This window comes from Pyrus communis, chromosome 10 (genome assembly GCF_963583255.1).
Source record: "Pyrus communis chromosome 10, drPyrComm1.1, whole genome shotgun sequence".
Taxonomy (NCBI): Eukaryota; Viridiplantae; Streptophyta; class Magnoliopsida; order Rosales; family Rosaceae; genus Pyrus; species Pyrus communis.
Window position 1 is genome coordinate 3961685 of NC_084812.1, and position 16496 is coordinate 3978180.

Sequence of the window (16496 nt, forward strand, 5' to 3'; positions counted from 1 at the left end):
TGTTAATTGGCACAGCACAAAACCCATGGTGGCTCTATGTTGGGAGGTGAAAGTTGTGCATGCCATTGCTGTCTCTAATGCTTTCCAAACCGAATTCACATCGAACTCTCCTCGAATCCTTCGATCCAAAGTAGTTGTTAAATCTCCATTCTGGAACTCAGGATTCACCCACTCCACTACGTGGTCAAGATCATCACTTTCTATGATTAGCTCTAACAGAACTACCCCATAACTATAAACATCAATTTTTTCATTCAACCTTCCATAATGAAACCTGGCGGCTCCGCTGTCTGTTGCGGCTACTCTTATGGTTTTCGATGTGTGGATGACGGTACCCCCACTGTCCTGTGAATCTGTAGGTGGCATGGACCTAAGTGCCTCGTCCCCTACTGTGATGAGCTGACCAACGGCGGTGTAATCTAGTTGTGTTCCACTCGCCTTACGTGCACCGTGGTGGCGCTGTTGTTTTGGCTAGATTGGTCTTCGTCTTTGTGCGATGTGTGATGTAGTCTCATCTGACTTGATGTGATTTCGCTCTAACGCGATGACTTTATGTGACTTCGTTATTTAGCGATGACTATTGTGGTTGCTTGTCTCTATTGAGGCTATCGTTTATTATGACATATTTGTACTGGTAACACTTATGCGCTTGGCTAGTGTATGTTTACTCTTATTTATCTGTCTGTGCAAATTCATTCCAGATCAATTTATTGGTCACTGGAGCAATGTACCCAATGATACCCTTGTAATTGTTTGTGCTGATTAATGAAATATTACGCTATCGTTTCTTGTAAAAAAAAGAAAAAAATAATCATAAATCGCTCATAGCTTTGTTTTGTTTTGTTTTGTTTTGTTTTTTTTATATGACCAAAATTCTAAGAACATGAAATCTAAACATATTCAGGATCAATATACCCCACTGTACCCATAACCGATGCCACAACATGAATCTTATTATCATTGGAAAAAACCATGGACAGACTGAAATTTGCTATTTTTGCATCCAAGTTTTCGCTTAAGAGAATGTTGGCAGTGTTTACATCTCTGCGCACAATACGTGGATTGCATTATTTATGCAAGTAATGCAGCCCTGTGAGCCAAATTTCACAATATACATGGGTTGAATTAGGCACATGAACTTACGCAAATATATTGGCGTACAAAATAACACGAAGTACCAACCTAACGCAATATCTAATGCTATCCGATGTCTCAGTTCCCAAGTCATATGTGAGCTTTCTATCTGCATCTACAGCCATTAACATGACACTTCAATATTTTGAAACCCTTTGCTGGATGACAATGCTTATAAAATATAGAACTACATACAGGAGAGAGATTCTTTTAAGTTTCCGTTAGGCATGTACCCGTATTTAACTATTTAAGTGCCAAGTTGTTGGTATCATCACAATATCCAATAAGTGAGGTTAAGTTTCTATGATGAATTCTCGGCAAAAGCTCAACCTGCAGCAACAAGGAGCTCATCAATCTCTAAAACCATCTCCAATTTAAGGGCTAAAATCTCATAAAATAGCCTCGTATTTTCAACTAGTCATCTATACGTTTGAGAGTAGTCAGTTTTTTTTCCTCCAACGTGTAAAAGATCTATAATTCCCACCCTCAACTTTATAATTTGTTAAACTTTGTATTTCGTTGTTCTTCTTTTTTTTTTGGCTAATAATTTTGGAATTAGTTGTTGTATAATCAATCTTGTTTTAGCTTTACAAAATTTTTGATGTAAAAAGATTCAAATTCCGAAGAAGAAAAAAGAAGAAATTTTGATAGCGAAATATGTGAAAATTGAATTTTTTATGGATTAGCAAACAAATGGTTGGAACTTTAAAGAGTTTTGAAGTAATTTTGGTGTTGGACCTGAATGGGATTAATTAAACATATTATTTTGACCCTTTTTGAGCTGTTGAATTATTTTATTACCGTTAAAATTGATTAAATTGAATTTGAGTCGTTGGATTTAAAAATAGAAGTAGCTGGGCTCACCACATTGGATCAAAACCCAAGAGAAGTGTCAGCTGGATTTTGAAAAGAGATCCTCTCCAGATCTCTCCCACCAAAGCCTAAGAATCCAGAGATCTAGGATATTGAAATTTAATCCAACAGCTACAAATAGAATGCTCTTTTAAAAGCTATAATAATTGCAACCGTTGTATCAAATTTCAATAGTCCAGATCTTCGGGTCCCTATGATTTGTGGGAGAGATTCGGAGTAGATCTCTGTCCCTAAATTTTAATGGCGCGCCAATCTAGGTCTGGGACCATTGCTTTCCATGTGCTCGCCTGCAAGGAATTCCTCCACCCTATGCTGACTCGCGTGAGGCCCGCGTGGGGTTGTTTCACGTGCTGGCGCATAAAAGCTGGGGGCCTTGGCCCACTTGAAAACTTATCCCCCCAGGGGGGACCCGCAAACCCAAAATTCCCTTTTTCCCACCCTCAAACTACATTCCTCAGAGCTGTTTTGGGCCAAAATTTTTGATTTTTTTCCCCTTTGAAACAACCTAACCAACAAGACAAGGCATTTAACTTGCATTCCGAGGAATTAAACTTTAACCGTCAAACCTCTGTAGATGACAATGGAGAAAATATTTTAACCGCAACTTGAGTGCCATCTTTCAAGTAGCCATTGTACACAATCCCAAATCCTCCTTTCCCTATGCCAATTTGAAAGTTTTCGGTGATTTCTAAAACCTCATCATAAGTAAACTGGGACTTCTTTGATGCTAAAGGTATTTTGTTACGTTTTTCTCCATCTGCAGCTTAAGTAGACAAAAAGACATGAGTTCAGACTAACTGGATAGGAATGTCACTACACCATAATATCAGCATCCGTTCTAACTAAATAAGTATCAATTGTATAAAATGGTACCTGGTTTTCTTAGTCTTATAAGCTTCCATGCCAGTATGAGCACTATAACTAGAAGGAGGCCACTGCTGATAGTAATGATCCAAATATTGGAACAACAATGTTCTTCTTGCACTTGCTTGAATCTGAGCTAAAAAAATAACTTATAAGCAGATAAAAAATATAAATTTGAAGGACGCAATACCATTTGCTTTCGTTAAAGAAAATGCTAACCTATTCGGCACTCTCCATGAACGACTCTTGCACAGAGCAGTAAGACGAGGAAACTAGTTGAGATCTTCATCTCTATTTGTCACATTGCAGCCCAAGGACTACCTGGTATTTAAAACCTGCGACAATGTCCCGACCAAAAATGCAGAAAAACGTATAAGACAGTGTAGCTTTGTAACCTAATGCTGCACAACTTGCACGGCACATACATAATCCTTATTTCACGGAGATGCCCTTAGTGTGCATCAATCATTCGATCATGCAATGTTCAAACTAAGAGCTATTTGGTCAAGCCATCGTACGTATTTTCTAGAGTAAGCATTTCAAACATTGTTCCTGTTATGGCTAGTGTGGTCCTACCGTACAAGTCAGGGACACAACCCAAAGTACTTTTCATTTTATTTTAAATTTGGCCGCAAAGTCCATCCCACTCCAGGATTGCTATCATGGAAGTGACTTTGAGGAGAATTTATTGATAAACAAGAAAAATACAATATGTCAAGGGGGATATGAGGCCAAACCCAGACCATTAAAGAATTCGTAACAACAATTCAAAACCTCTTTCAGCAAAACCTATAACAAGGAAGGTTAGAAAGGTGAGAAATAAGTAGTTGCAGCACAAGGAGGGCATGAATCCCACTAATGAACACCGGGGTGATCAACACCATAATTGACCAAACAATCAGCAGCTCAATTACCCTTTCTAAAAATATGAGAATTCTGAACCTGCATGGAGGATAGTAAAACTCGACAGTTATGCTAACTGACCAAAAGTCTCCAAGGGATAATGTCAAAGAAGGTGAAGATGATGAAAGAAGATATGAACAATTAGTGAGGAGTCACATTCAATCCATAAGGAATGCCAACCTTTATACCAAGCTAAAGATACAGCATGAATAACAGCGCGTAATTCGGCATCCAAACAAGAGGCCAAGCTTATTGAACCCACAAAACAACCAAGAGAATGACCCGTAAAATCCCAAAAGATACCACCAAATGTAGCCACACCAGGGGAACCTCTTGCGGAACCATCAATATTTATTTTGATCCAAGATTGAGAAGGCGAGCGCCACAACAACTCAATAATTTTTGGAGCCTTAGTAGGACGTCCACAAACACCAATAGAATGAAGAATGCAAAGCTCTTTCACAAAATTCTTCATATAGCCAGAATTGAGAGAATCAATTTCAAGGAGTTGAAATTTAATCACTCTTACAACATAATTGATGGAAACAACCTCCTCATGAAAACGAACAGCGTTGCGAGCATGCCAAATAGAATAAAAACTCAAAGTATTTGATCAAAATGATTAAGTCAAGGAAAATATCAATATAAACTAGTATTCATCCTACACTAATTCACTGCACAAGAGATCCCACATCCATTTTTAACCCACCAAGTTTTGAACATGGGATGATTGAGAGTCGCCAGATGCATTAGCCATGTGTTTTATTCTTAGATTTTTTTTTTTTAAGGGTAATGTTAGGAATATCAAATTTCTAAACCAAATTTTGTTAACCAAATGATGTGGATGTTGATGATTAGATTGTTATTTAAGTGTTGATTAATGTGTTTATTTTTTATTGGTGACATATTATTTGGTTTACAAATTTAGTTTAAAATTTTGACCTCCCTAGTTTTTTTAAATTTTTTTTTATTTTTTAAGTTTTTGATGATCGGAAACTACAAACCTATTCTATAAAGCTTAAAACTTTATATATTTTTTCCTACTTGCATATATAATTAAATATTGAATTAATTAACATTACTGTGTCAAGCTGCATAAAATATATTAGACAACTAGAGGGACACATTGAAGCCGCTAGGCCCATGTGTCCCTTCGTTTGCTCTGTGGACACCATTTTATTCCTTCGTTGGTGTTTTGTTGGGAAGAAGTTTAAGATTATTAAGAAACTTCAGTACAATAATAGAATTTAAAAAAAAAAAAAAACAATACTTAGGTATTTATGAGTGAGTATTTTGTTTATTCACTTTTTAATTTGGTCTAATAAGAAAATATTACGTGTTCTTTGTCTTTTAAAGTAGAATTTGGTTGCTACTTGAAATACTACTACAACCTTGATCAAATATGAATTCACGATCTGCGGAAAAGCCACTATATATTGAGAACCATCAGGCTTACATCAAAAGGGAAGTAACATCTTTATATGTTCTTGGTATATATGCTAACTATTGCATTTGATCATTTTGAGAACTCGCATCCTGATTTCATTGTCGGAGGACATTACGAAAGTCAGTCCAATTTGTTGATTGGTTCTGATTGCGTGATGATTATGATTAAATTGATCACAATATATAATAATTTTATATCATATAATTCTATCATTGACTTTGTTTTATTTATATTATATTTTATATTTATATCATTGACTTTGTTTTATTTCTGTTAATATTCGAGTCTTTCATAGAACTCACTGATAATTATCACTTTTAAACAAGTCTCATTCATCGAATTATTATCTATTTTTTTATCCTTTTACGATAAAAGTGAGGTCCTATCTCTTTTACATTGATCATATTTTCTAAAGACAACTTCCAAACCCTCTAATCTCAAATTACCCTTCCCAGTTCCCTTTTAGTGAAGCGCCCTTCTTTTTCTCACTCCCTTCAAAGTGCTTCCTTTCTTTCAACTTTCATTCCCTTCATAATCTTATAAAAAGTTGCTAGACACACTTTTCCACCCTTTAGCTAAGTACATTTTGTTAATTCTTTCCGCCCCCTCTTTCTCGTGAGAAATTTTTATTATGATCGGAACAATGGTACACCACATATTTTTATGTAAGTGATGGAAAATTTTAATACTTAAATTATTAACTTTTGAGTAAATTGTAGCAATGGTTCCTCAACTAAAAATCCATTACCATTGATCTCTCAACTTATCAAAATGTGTAGCTATAGTCATTTTTCATCAATTTCATCAAAATTTTGTTAAAATAAGTTATGTTAGAATGACCATTTATACAATTAGAGTCTCTCAACTGATCAAAGTGTGTAATTACAATTAAGGGACCATTACTCCAATTGAGTTAAAGTTAAGGAACCATACACACACATCCTACTATTTGTATAGTAACACATTACGTATCATCCCGTCTTCCGATCACATTCAAAAATCTCTCATTTATCGTCTCTTTTTCTGTAACGCAGAAGCCTTCCTCTTTCAGCTGCCAACATGGCCACCACCACTGAAAAATGACGACGAAGGCGATGACAAAGACACGGAGAGGCGAAAATTTTCAATAGTCAATTGGTGTTTTAGGGAAAAGAATCAAAAGCTAAAACTCGTATGCTTTTATTTCTTACATTAATAAGTTTGGTTGATGCGAAATTTGGTGGAAAATATTATACCTTCGTCCTATACAAGGAATCAAATGACGTTTTGGAGATGTGTGGTTAAACTTCGACAAAGAAAAACATACCATCTCACCGGAAGTTGGAGATTCGAGATATGAGTTCGGAATTGCATTGCAGGCAGAGAGCATTCTTGCAGAAGATATAAGTTTGGGCCGTTGCTGTACTCAATTGGAGGATTTATTGTCAATCAGCGTTGAGAGCGGGTTTTCGTTTCTCCGCAGGCATCGACTGCTGGTTGTTTTGATGGTGATCCGAACTCATTTGCAAAGACTGTTAATATACTAAACTAGCTGATTTCGAATGATCCTCTCTTCATTTCGTATGAATTTCACTTGGTACTTTGTATGTGCCTAAAGCAGTAGTGATCAAAACCAAATCAAAATGAGCATGAATTGTGAATACACCGGCAAAATGAAAACTCAGAGTTCGCTGGTAACCTGAAGAGGAAAAACAAGCTGAAGCGCAGAAAATTATCCTAGTAGTTTATAAGATGATGGTCTAAAAGACAAGCTCATGAGGCTTCATGCCTGCCTTGAGAGAGAATCTCGCCGCCAAGTACGTCTTCAAGTCTGGGACAGCCTCAATGGACTTTATCAATGAAGCATCCACGCTCTTCCGATCGTCTTTCTTTCCTTGTGGGAGCACATTCTTCTCCTACAATTTGTTGTTCGGGAAAATATTAATTAATACAGAGACAACAAAAGATTTCCACTCATTTACAGACTTCCCATTAACATGTAGAAGAAGCGATCAAGATAGTAGAAAAGAGATGGATTGATACAATTAAAAGGGAAACATAAAAGGATCAGAGAATCTGTACAAGAAAAATATCACGCAAAATCGGAAGACGATGATCACATTGCCACATTTAACTTTAAACTTCATGCAGACGGTACCAACAATGAAGAGAATCACGAGGACCATAAATTATTTGCTCAAAAGTATATGTAAATGAAGAACGATAATTCTAACCTCTTTCTCAGCCTCAAAAAATTCTCCCTCTCCCTTCTTCTTCTTCTTTTCAACTTCCTTAGCAAAATATTTGTCATCAATTTTTTCGACATTCAACCCAGAAATGTCAACCTTGGTAGAAGTGGCAATCACGTAAGATTGATTTACACGTCTCAAAGGAACACCATTAATTTTAAAGGGGCCTGCAATGGCATCGTACCAGCACTGAAGTTAGAATGGCACTCGACAAGTTTTTTCAAGAAGCAGGCAAGTGCCCTAAACTAGAAACCCATTACCCCCACCCACCACGGGGATTGAAAAAAAAGAGCAAATACACAAATCAGTAAATGTAAACAAAATAAAAACAAATATTTTAATAAGAAGCAAAGAAAGAATCTTTCGAAAAACCTATGAAAACTGAAGGCATAAAAGGTAATTCATATATTCTAACTAACAATCACGATTAAATAATGCAAGGAGCAGAGATCACATCCTCAAGAAGAATACATTATAAATTACAGAAAATAAGAATGTAGATTACTAGGTGACACTTCACAAGTTGATGCACTCAGATCTATCTATGCTGTTACAGAAGCGAGTGTTACTCTTTCATGTCATCATTTCACACAGTTTCGGACGAAAAAAAATTAGCACCACATCACTTCGAGTACTGGCTCACTAACCCTATTTGAATATCCCCCACTCAAAGAAAACCCCACCCAGCAAAATATCCCATTCAACCGGAGGGGAGCAATCCCCCAAGCACAATTCATACGAGACGGTGATGTATTTACAAATAACTTGAAACAAAAGAAACCTCCTTTTTTGCACCAAATTCTAATGGCATCGCCACAAAACAACGTTATCGTCATTGGGTGGAATTCACGGCCAAGGAACCTCCAAGTAACATAAAACTTTAACATTCATTCGAAATTCCAGAACAATAATTTCTGCTTAAAAAAAAAAAAGAACTCACCAGTAACAAGAAGTAGCCCAGATGAAAGCTGCTTAAGAAAAACAACTCTCTTTCCCTTAAACCTTCCAGCTTACACAATCAGCACCGTCCCTGATGTAATACTAGCCCTACATCCAACCAACCAAATAAATAAATAAAAAAATAAATTACAGTATCAAAAACCCATTTTCTAATTTCTAATTTTGACAACAATTATAAATAAAGATTATTAAAAACCGAAATATTCGAATTTGAAAAATAATTAAAATCTGAGAGAAAGTAGAGAAAAAGAGAACCTGAGCTTGGTGGGCCTGGGCTTGCGTTTGTTGACGAGGGGTTTCTTGACGTCGTCGGCAGGGTAGAACTTGGGCGGCCTCTCAGGCTGGGTCTCGGCTGCCGGCTTCGCATCGTGGCGAGGGAAGACGCCGCCGTTTTTGGCCTTGAGAGCCCAAAGACCACGCTTGTGGTACATTTTGGACCTCGAGAACTTACCCACCCCGCGGACGAGTTCTGGGTTCCGGGTCTTTCTGGGGTTCCTTGCTTCTGCTGCCATTGCTGCGCTCACACAGTGTCTCTGCGGCTTGCTATTTGCGATAAAGAGACGACGGAGGAAGTAGTGCGGCGGGGGTTGAAGTAAAACCCTAACTTCCGGTTTTAATTTTTTTTCGTTTTTGGTTTTGGGCTTTGTATCAATCTGGCCCAAACTTTATTTATTGTACTTAAGGTACTGTTTGGTACGTGGGACGGGACGGAACAGAGTGGGACAGGGCGTTCCGTCCCACGTTTGGTGCGCCTAAAACGGGTGGAACGAGCTGTTCCACGGGACGAGTTTTGGGTGAATTTTCGTTCCACCTCACCCCCCCTGGAACGACTCGTTCCACATCTGTGGAACACAAAATTATAACCTCTCCGTCTCCTTCTTCTTCCTCCTTGTTTTCATCCGAGGGCATATTTGCTCCCGCTCCGTTCTGTTCCGTCCTATCCCGTCCCGTCCCGTTCCATTCCGTTCCGTTCCGTCCCGTCCCGTCTGCATACCAAACGATACCTAAATGTTCTGTATTATTGAAAAACATTTGAATTTTAAGAATAATCACTTGTAAAAGTAAAACGATTGAGGTCTTGTTTGTCATGTTGTACATAGCATTGGATTAAACCAATAACTATGGAATCAATTGTTGAGCACTTATGTATCAAGTAGGCATTTGCCTAATTATTCTATTCTAGTTTCACTTATTTTATACGTTATACACGTGTTAATTTGTATACTTTAAAAGATATGTATGGTGGTTGAAAAAATGTATTTTAAAGTCACTTAGTACTAATCTAGTGATATTCTTTTTCACTTGTAATTGCATGGTCTTATATTCAAATCTCGTTGATGACAAATTCAATACCAATTTATTCTCCCACTCTACTTAGTTTAAAGCCTCAAACCATGCATGATAACCTCCAAGAAAAGTAGATAAGATACAACATCTGGTAACATAATTTGGAGTGATTTACTCCATTGAACAAAAAAATGAAGTGAAAACTTGTATACCAAATAAAAAACTCAAAATGAATTACCCATTTAGAAATGTTTTTTTAAAAAACACTTATACTCATAAGTGTTTTTAATAAAGTGCTTCTATTTTTTATTTTAAAAGCACTCCCAAACACATATAATATATACAGAAAGAAATCCAAAGTAATGTACAAAAGGATCAAAGAAAGAAAAAGAACTTTATGGATATTGTAGTATGTATATCTTCTTTGTCAACTAGCCGGAAATGTCACCAGTTACCTAGCAAACGGTCCGGTCATGGAATCAACATTTGTGGAATCTGTATACACGGAGAGAACTTCAGGTGAACTATGATTATACTGCCCAAACGCAGCGCGAAGTTCTTCTGTTGATCTTGGAGTTCTTTCTCGATGCCTAGACAACTCCATTTCCAAGCAATATTTGAGCTCAGACAATACAACATCCATTGTGACTGTGTTGGGAGGTAGAGGTTGTGCACACCATTGCTATCTCTAACGCTTTCCAGACCAAATGGCCATCGAACTCTTCTTGCATCCTTTGATCCACAACCCTTTTTAGTTCCCTTTTTTCGAGCTCAGAACTCACCCACGTTGTTATGTAGATTACTTCATCGTTTTTTATCACTGCAGGTTGGCCGGTGATTAGCTCTAATAGAACTACCCCAAAACTATACACATCACTCTTTTCATTCAGCCTTTGGCAATTGTAGTATCTGTAAACAAAAACTAATATTCATTAATCACAATGTCGTGGTTTGTATGCAGCTTATTGTCGGTTTAGTGCCCCTTCAATTTTATTTTTGATTAAGAGTTTGTTCCTTTTTTTTACATCGTATTTTCGCATGATTATAATGGTAATAGAATGAGAAAATCTAAACATACTCTGGATCAAGATATCCGGCTGTTCCCATGACTGTGCTGACCACTTGAGTCTCAATGTCACTAGCAAAAACCTTGGAAAGACCAAAATCCGCCATTTTAGCTTCCAAGTTGTCGCTTAAGAGAATGTTGCCAGTCTTCACATCTCTGTGGACAATAGGCGGCCTGCATCCGTGATGCAAGTACTCGAGACCTACGAACCAAATTTTGCTTTCCGCATTAGTGGAACTATAATTTGTGTAAACATGATCACATCTATTTTACTGAAATAACAGGAAGCACGAACCTTGTGCAGCATCCATTGCTATACGAAGTCTCATTTCCCATGTCATCTGTGAACTTCTTTCTGCATCTGCAACCATTAATGTAATATTTAAATATTTTGAAATGCTATTATATTCTGTAGAGTTAAGATGTTCCAACATAAACTGGTGAAAATTCTCTATCTTGATAACAGGATTATACCTGAGAGAGAGTTTTTTTAGGTTGCCATTTGCCATGTACTCGTATATAAGTGCCAAGTTGTTAGCATCATTGCAGTATCCAACGAACGAGACCAACTTTCTATGATGGATTCTCATCAGGAGCTGAGCCTGCAGTCAAGAACAAACTCATCACAATCTGTATCGAACAAGACTAGGTGCCTTATTTACCTTGCGTTCCAAGAAATTCTAACTGACAAACCTCTGTTTGGAACTCCCTAGGTCCTTGAGTTGATGATGCAGAAAGCATTTTTACTGCAACTTGGTTTCCGTCTTTCATGCAACCATGGTACACAGTCCCAAATCCTCCTTTCCCGAACGAGGTTTGAAGTTTTTGGTGATATATAAAACCTCCTCATGAGTAAACTGGCACTTCCTTGATGCTATAGCTGTTTTGTTAAAAGGTTCTGCTTCTGTGCCATAAGTCCACAAAAAATATGTGTTCACACCGTTTAAATATTCATTAGACAACCTGTTTCGAGAGTTCTTCATTGTTCAAAGTAATACTATTACAATTCGGGGAACTATTAAGATCTGTAAAGGTACCTGATTCTCTTTTTCTTTTCAATTTTCCATACTGGTATCAGCACTATAACAACTGCTAGTGCTGACACTAATGACGCAAGTATTGGAGAACAATTTTCTTCTTCTTTTTGTATGAACCTGAGCCACAAAAATTTTCGCTATCCACTCTGAAATGAACAAAAAATTCTTCTTATTTCTGTTATTTGTCAAAGCAAAGGCATATTTACAAACCAATAAACAAGAAGCGATTTTTACCTCATTACAAGTAATCCAGCTTCTGATCTCTCGCGAAGAGCGTTTGGAACTGAACCAGAAAATTGATTGCCCTTCAAATTCCCACAGGTCAATTCTTAATAATATGGAATTCTGGTATCAAATGAGTCTATGATCATGTAGAAATTACACTTTCAAGAGAGTGAGAGACTTCAGTTCTTCCAAGAACTGAGGCATTGGTCCGGTTAGGTTATTGTTCGACAAATATCTGGGACGAAAACCATTATGGTTAGTAGGTTCTGCAAGATAGATTGAAAGGTGGGTGACCATCAGTTTCTTAGTCACTGAAGTCTAGGATAACTATTCTGTTGGGTTTGATAGGGTTTCTTATTCAATCTTATTGACTTCAACCTCTATCGTTCAAAGAAAATAGAGGAAATCAGTCTATCAAAATTTGAAAGCCAAGTCTATGCTTGTCTCCTCAAAGAAAATTTAATTTATATAGTTAATACTTTTAACATTTGTTTATTTAACTTTATGCATAACGTTTGTTTATATAACATTTTCTATTCGTCATCTTAAACCACTAACCCCCTTTCTTTTTTAGGAAAATTAATGAAAATGATTTGGAAACTTTGAGTTTTAATGATAAGGTCAAAATAAAGGGTAAAGTGAATAGTACCAAGTTTGACTTTTTAGTGTAAAAATGTGATTTTTTGTTAAAATGAACAGAATCGCGAGCTTTTCGTTAAAACTTCCTTTTTTTTTTTTTTTTTGGCACTTGCTGATGACCTACCCTCAACCATGACACACAAAAACTCCCCGTCCCTCCTTCTAATTCTATATTTATTTATGTTATTAAAAAAAAAATACAAAATAGCGAGGGGGAATATAATAAAATGGGTAATGTTAAGGAGATCAAATTTTTAAGCAAAATTTGCATGTAAACCAAATGATGTGGTGGTAGATGATTAGATTATTACTTAAGTGTTGATTAACGTGCTTATTTCCTATTAGTTACACATTATTTGGTTTGCAAATTTAGTTTAAAATTTTGATATCTCTAATATTATCCTATAGATGCATACCTTTGCCACTAATGGTACACCAGCACACTTTCCAGCTATGGCCCTTCCAATGCTCTCTTGAGTTGAATCTAGAGGAGTGTTACCATTTAGTAATGCTTCACCCTTTAATATGGACCAACAATCCTCCAATGATAAAATCTCCAAATGACACCTCGGCACTGTCTTTGTGATCGATGCAACCTTTTAGCACTGTGGGTAGTAACAATGGCAATGCTTCCTGGAGCAGAATTGAGCTTTGACAAACAACATGTAAAACTGCTCCATAAATCGTCATCTTCATTCCAAACATCATCAAGTATCAGCATATATCTCTTCCCTGTCAACCTTTCTTTGAGGTTATTAAGCAGTGTTTCCTGACCTGTAAATCCTGTCCTGTTTGAGTTAAAGGATTTTAACATCCAATTTAGAATTGAATTAACGTCAAAAATGTTGGACACACACATTGACACGCCCCGATCTTGGTGTCATAAGGACAACAGGATGGCCATGTGTTAGCCAACACCCGAGGATGATGCAAGCCATTTAATGAATGCATATGCCGAGAACATGTGAAACATGCATACAAATTTCGCGCGTAACAACGCAAAGTAGTAATCAAGCGTAAACCTTAATAAAATATAACATTCAACTACCAACAATTTCAAAGTGATAATGCATGACATGTTCAGAGCATACTACTAATTTGAAATACAAGTGGAAGGAATATTAGAAAGTACGATTACAAGAGGAATGGGTCCTACACCGAGATGACTCGAAGATACCAATGCAGGAGTGCCTTGACGCCGAGATTGTATGCCTCGATTCTAAATCCTGAGGGGCACAAAACAAAACATGAATGGACCAAGTTCATATATATGTAATACTAAAACAGTTATTCTTTAACGTACTAACCCCCATATTGGAAAATTCATATAGCATAATACGTAATAGGTTTTCTGAAAACCCTAGCATGCCATAAAACCTTCATAAAACATATATCATATATAGTGTTTAGTAGTGGAATCACAATCGCTCGAAGGCACTACATTGCCCTGCCAAAGCCATACATAAATATCTTCCGCCTGAAGGCACTACATCGCCTGACCGAAGCCATATATAAATATCTTTCGTCCGAAGGCACTACATCGCCCAGCGAAGCCATATATAAATATCTTCCTTCGGAATATCTTTCGTCTGAAGGCACTACATCGCCCGACTGAAGCCATATATAAATATCTTCCGCCCGAAGGCACTACATTGCCCGACTGAAACCATATATAAACATCTTCCGCCCGAAGGCACTGCATCACCCAGCCGAAGCCATATAGAAATATCATTTCCATATGTAAGCACAGAAAATCATAAAGATAATCTTTCCAAAATATATCTTATCGGAGCTCAATAGCTCAAACATCATATCATAAATTCATGTTCATAAATATCTCAATAACATAAATTCGATAAAGCATGATATTTCATAAAAGCGTAAATCCAATTTACTCATAAACGTTTCATAAAACGTAGTAAAAAAAATCATGCTTTCATGTATGCATTTCTAGCAATAAAATAATGCATTTTGGAAGAGGTTCGCTCACAGACACTCTGTTGCCAAAGAGTTGCTCAAATTAGAGAGGATGGGGTCTCCACTAACAAACACACCTAAGCACATAAATGACCAATTAATAAAACTCTACTAAAATGATTGAATTTGGGAAAACGAAGCATATATTTGGAATTAGGACGTCGAAATTAGTTTAGGAAGGGTTCCAACCGAAATCCGAAAAAAATCAACAAAAGTCAATGGTCAACGGTCAAAGGTCAACGGGTCAAGTCAACGATCAATGGTTAGGTCAACTATCAACGAGCAAGGTCAATGGGTTGGGTCAACTCGGTCATCGGAAACTGGGTTTTTGGCCAAAACTTTGAGTAATTTTCAAAGTTTCGTTTCTTAACCAAATTCAACCCATAATATATCAAAACGAAGCTAGGAATGTAGAACACGATTACACCTATTTGGAAGCCCAATGGTTGTCGGAGATGGCTGGAAAATAGCCTGAAATGTGACTGGTCCAAGGGAAAACTAGGGAACTCACTGGATTTCTGGGTAAAATTTAAAGTTCATAACTTTGTCAATACTCAACGAAATTGAGTGATTAAAAAACAAAAATTATACCTCAGGACGAGATGAACAGAATGGTGCCCTTCTCGATGGCTAACTCACTGTGGTTTGGTTGGAAAATGGCTCGAAAGGCTAGGAGGTTGCCGAAAATTGGATAAACTTTAAATGTTCATAACTTTTTCAATACTCAACAAAATCGAGTGATTCAAAAACAAAAATCATACTTCCCAATGAGATGAAGAGAATGGTACATTTCTCAATGGCTAACTAGCCATGGTTTGGCCAGAAAATGACCTAAAATGTCACGGCTCGACTTGGATGTTCTAGGTTAGTGAGGACGAGACGAAGTTTGTGGTGCTCTTGGTTTGGGCGGTGGTGGGAGTGTTGTCAATGTTGTTGTGTTGCCTTCCCAGAAAGGGAAGGTTAGAGAGAGGGATGAGAGAAAATGAGAGTGAAAGTATAGAGATAGATATTTTCAGAAATGGGAAAGGGAGGGAGGGTTACATGAGTCCAAGGGAAACATGTGGGCCTTAGTGGCTCACAAAACAATGTCACTAAAGACGAAACACGAAAATATCCGAAAAAGTTCGACATTTCGTAACATAAAATCTTCGTTATAAAGCCAAAATCTAATCTGTTCGTGTCCACACGTTCGTGGCTATGAGTAAAATAAGAATAAACTAAGGAGATTAGTACTACGTATTTCGACGAGACGGTCAACGAAAGTCAACGTTCAAGCCTTGAGGGCAATTTGGTAATTTCATATGTCCGATAATATAAAAATACGACAAATTTAGGACGGGGTATCACACACACCCACACTTTTTCCTCAAATTTTCTACCAATAACAACATCATTAAATATTGATTTTGCCAAAGTCGTCTTTCCGAGTCCTCCAATTACCACAACGGTTTTAACCAAAAAGTTATTTTCCTGATTCTTGGACTCGATCAAGGTTGCAATGATATCCGACACAATCTTCTCCCTTCCAATGATCTTCTCATTGTGACGGAAGCTTGAGACGGTTTCTCTGTTCCCCATACTTGGAGGGTTTAATCTACTCTCCTTGCAACTAAGCCAATGAAAGTTGCCTTACTGTTGAGACCCGCCACTGACACATTGATGTTCTTAATCTAGTGTGCCATCATTTGACAAAATAAAATAGGATTGGAGAGTGAAAAGAAGTTAAGCACCTTCTTCTTCATATGGTCTTGAATTTCTACTTTACACCATAGAACTTCGTAGTTGATGTCCCGATCCTGTGGTTCGTGGGCAACATCGCTTCGTAGTTAAGCACCTTCTTCTTTATATGGTTTTGA

The 16496-nt window shown here is 37.1% G+C and overlaps 1 protein-coding gene and 1 pseudogene across 8 annotated transcripts in view; both read right to left on the minus strand.

Annotated features, from left to right (window-relative positions):
* The window catches only part of LOC137747328 (putative disease resistance protein RGA3), a 93485-nt gene that overhangs the window by 13412 nt on the left and 63577 nt on the right, over window positions 1–16496 (minus strand). The window lies entirely within an intron of this gene.
* Window positions 6067–9062, minus strand: LOC137747333 (large ribosomal subunit protein eL6-like; annotated as a pseudogene).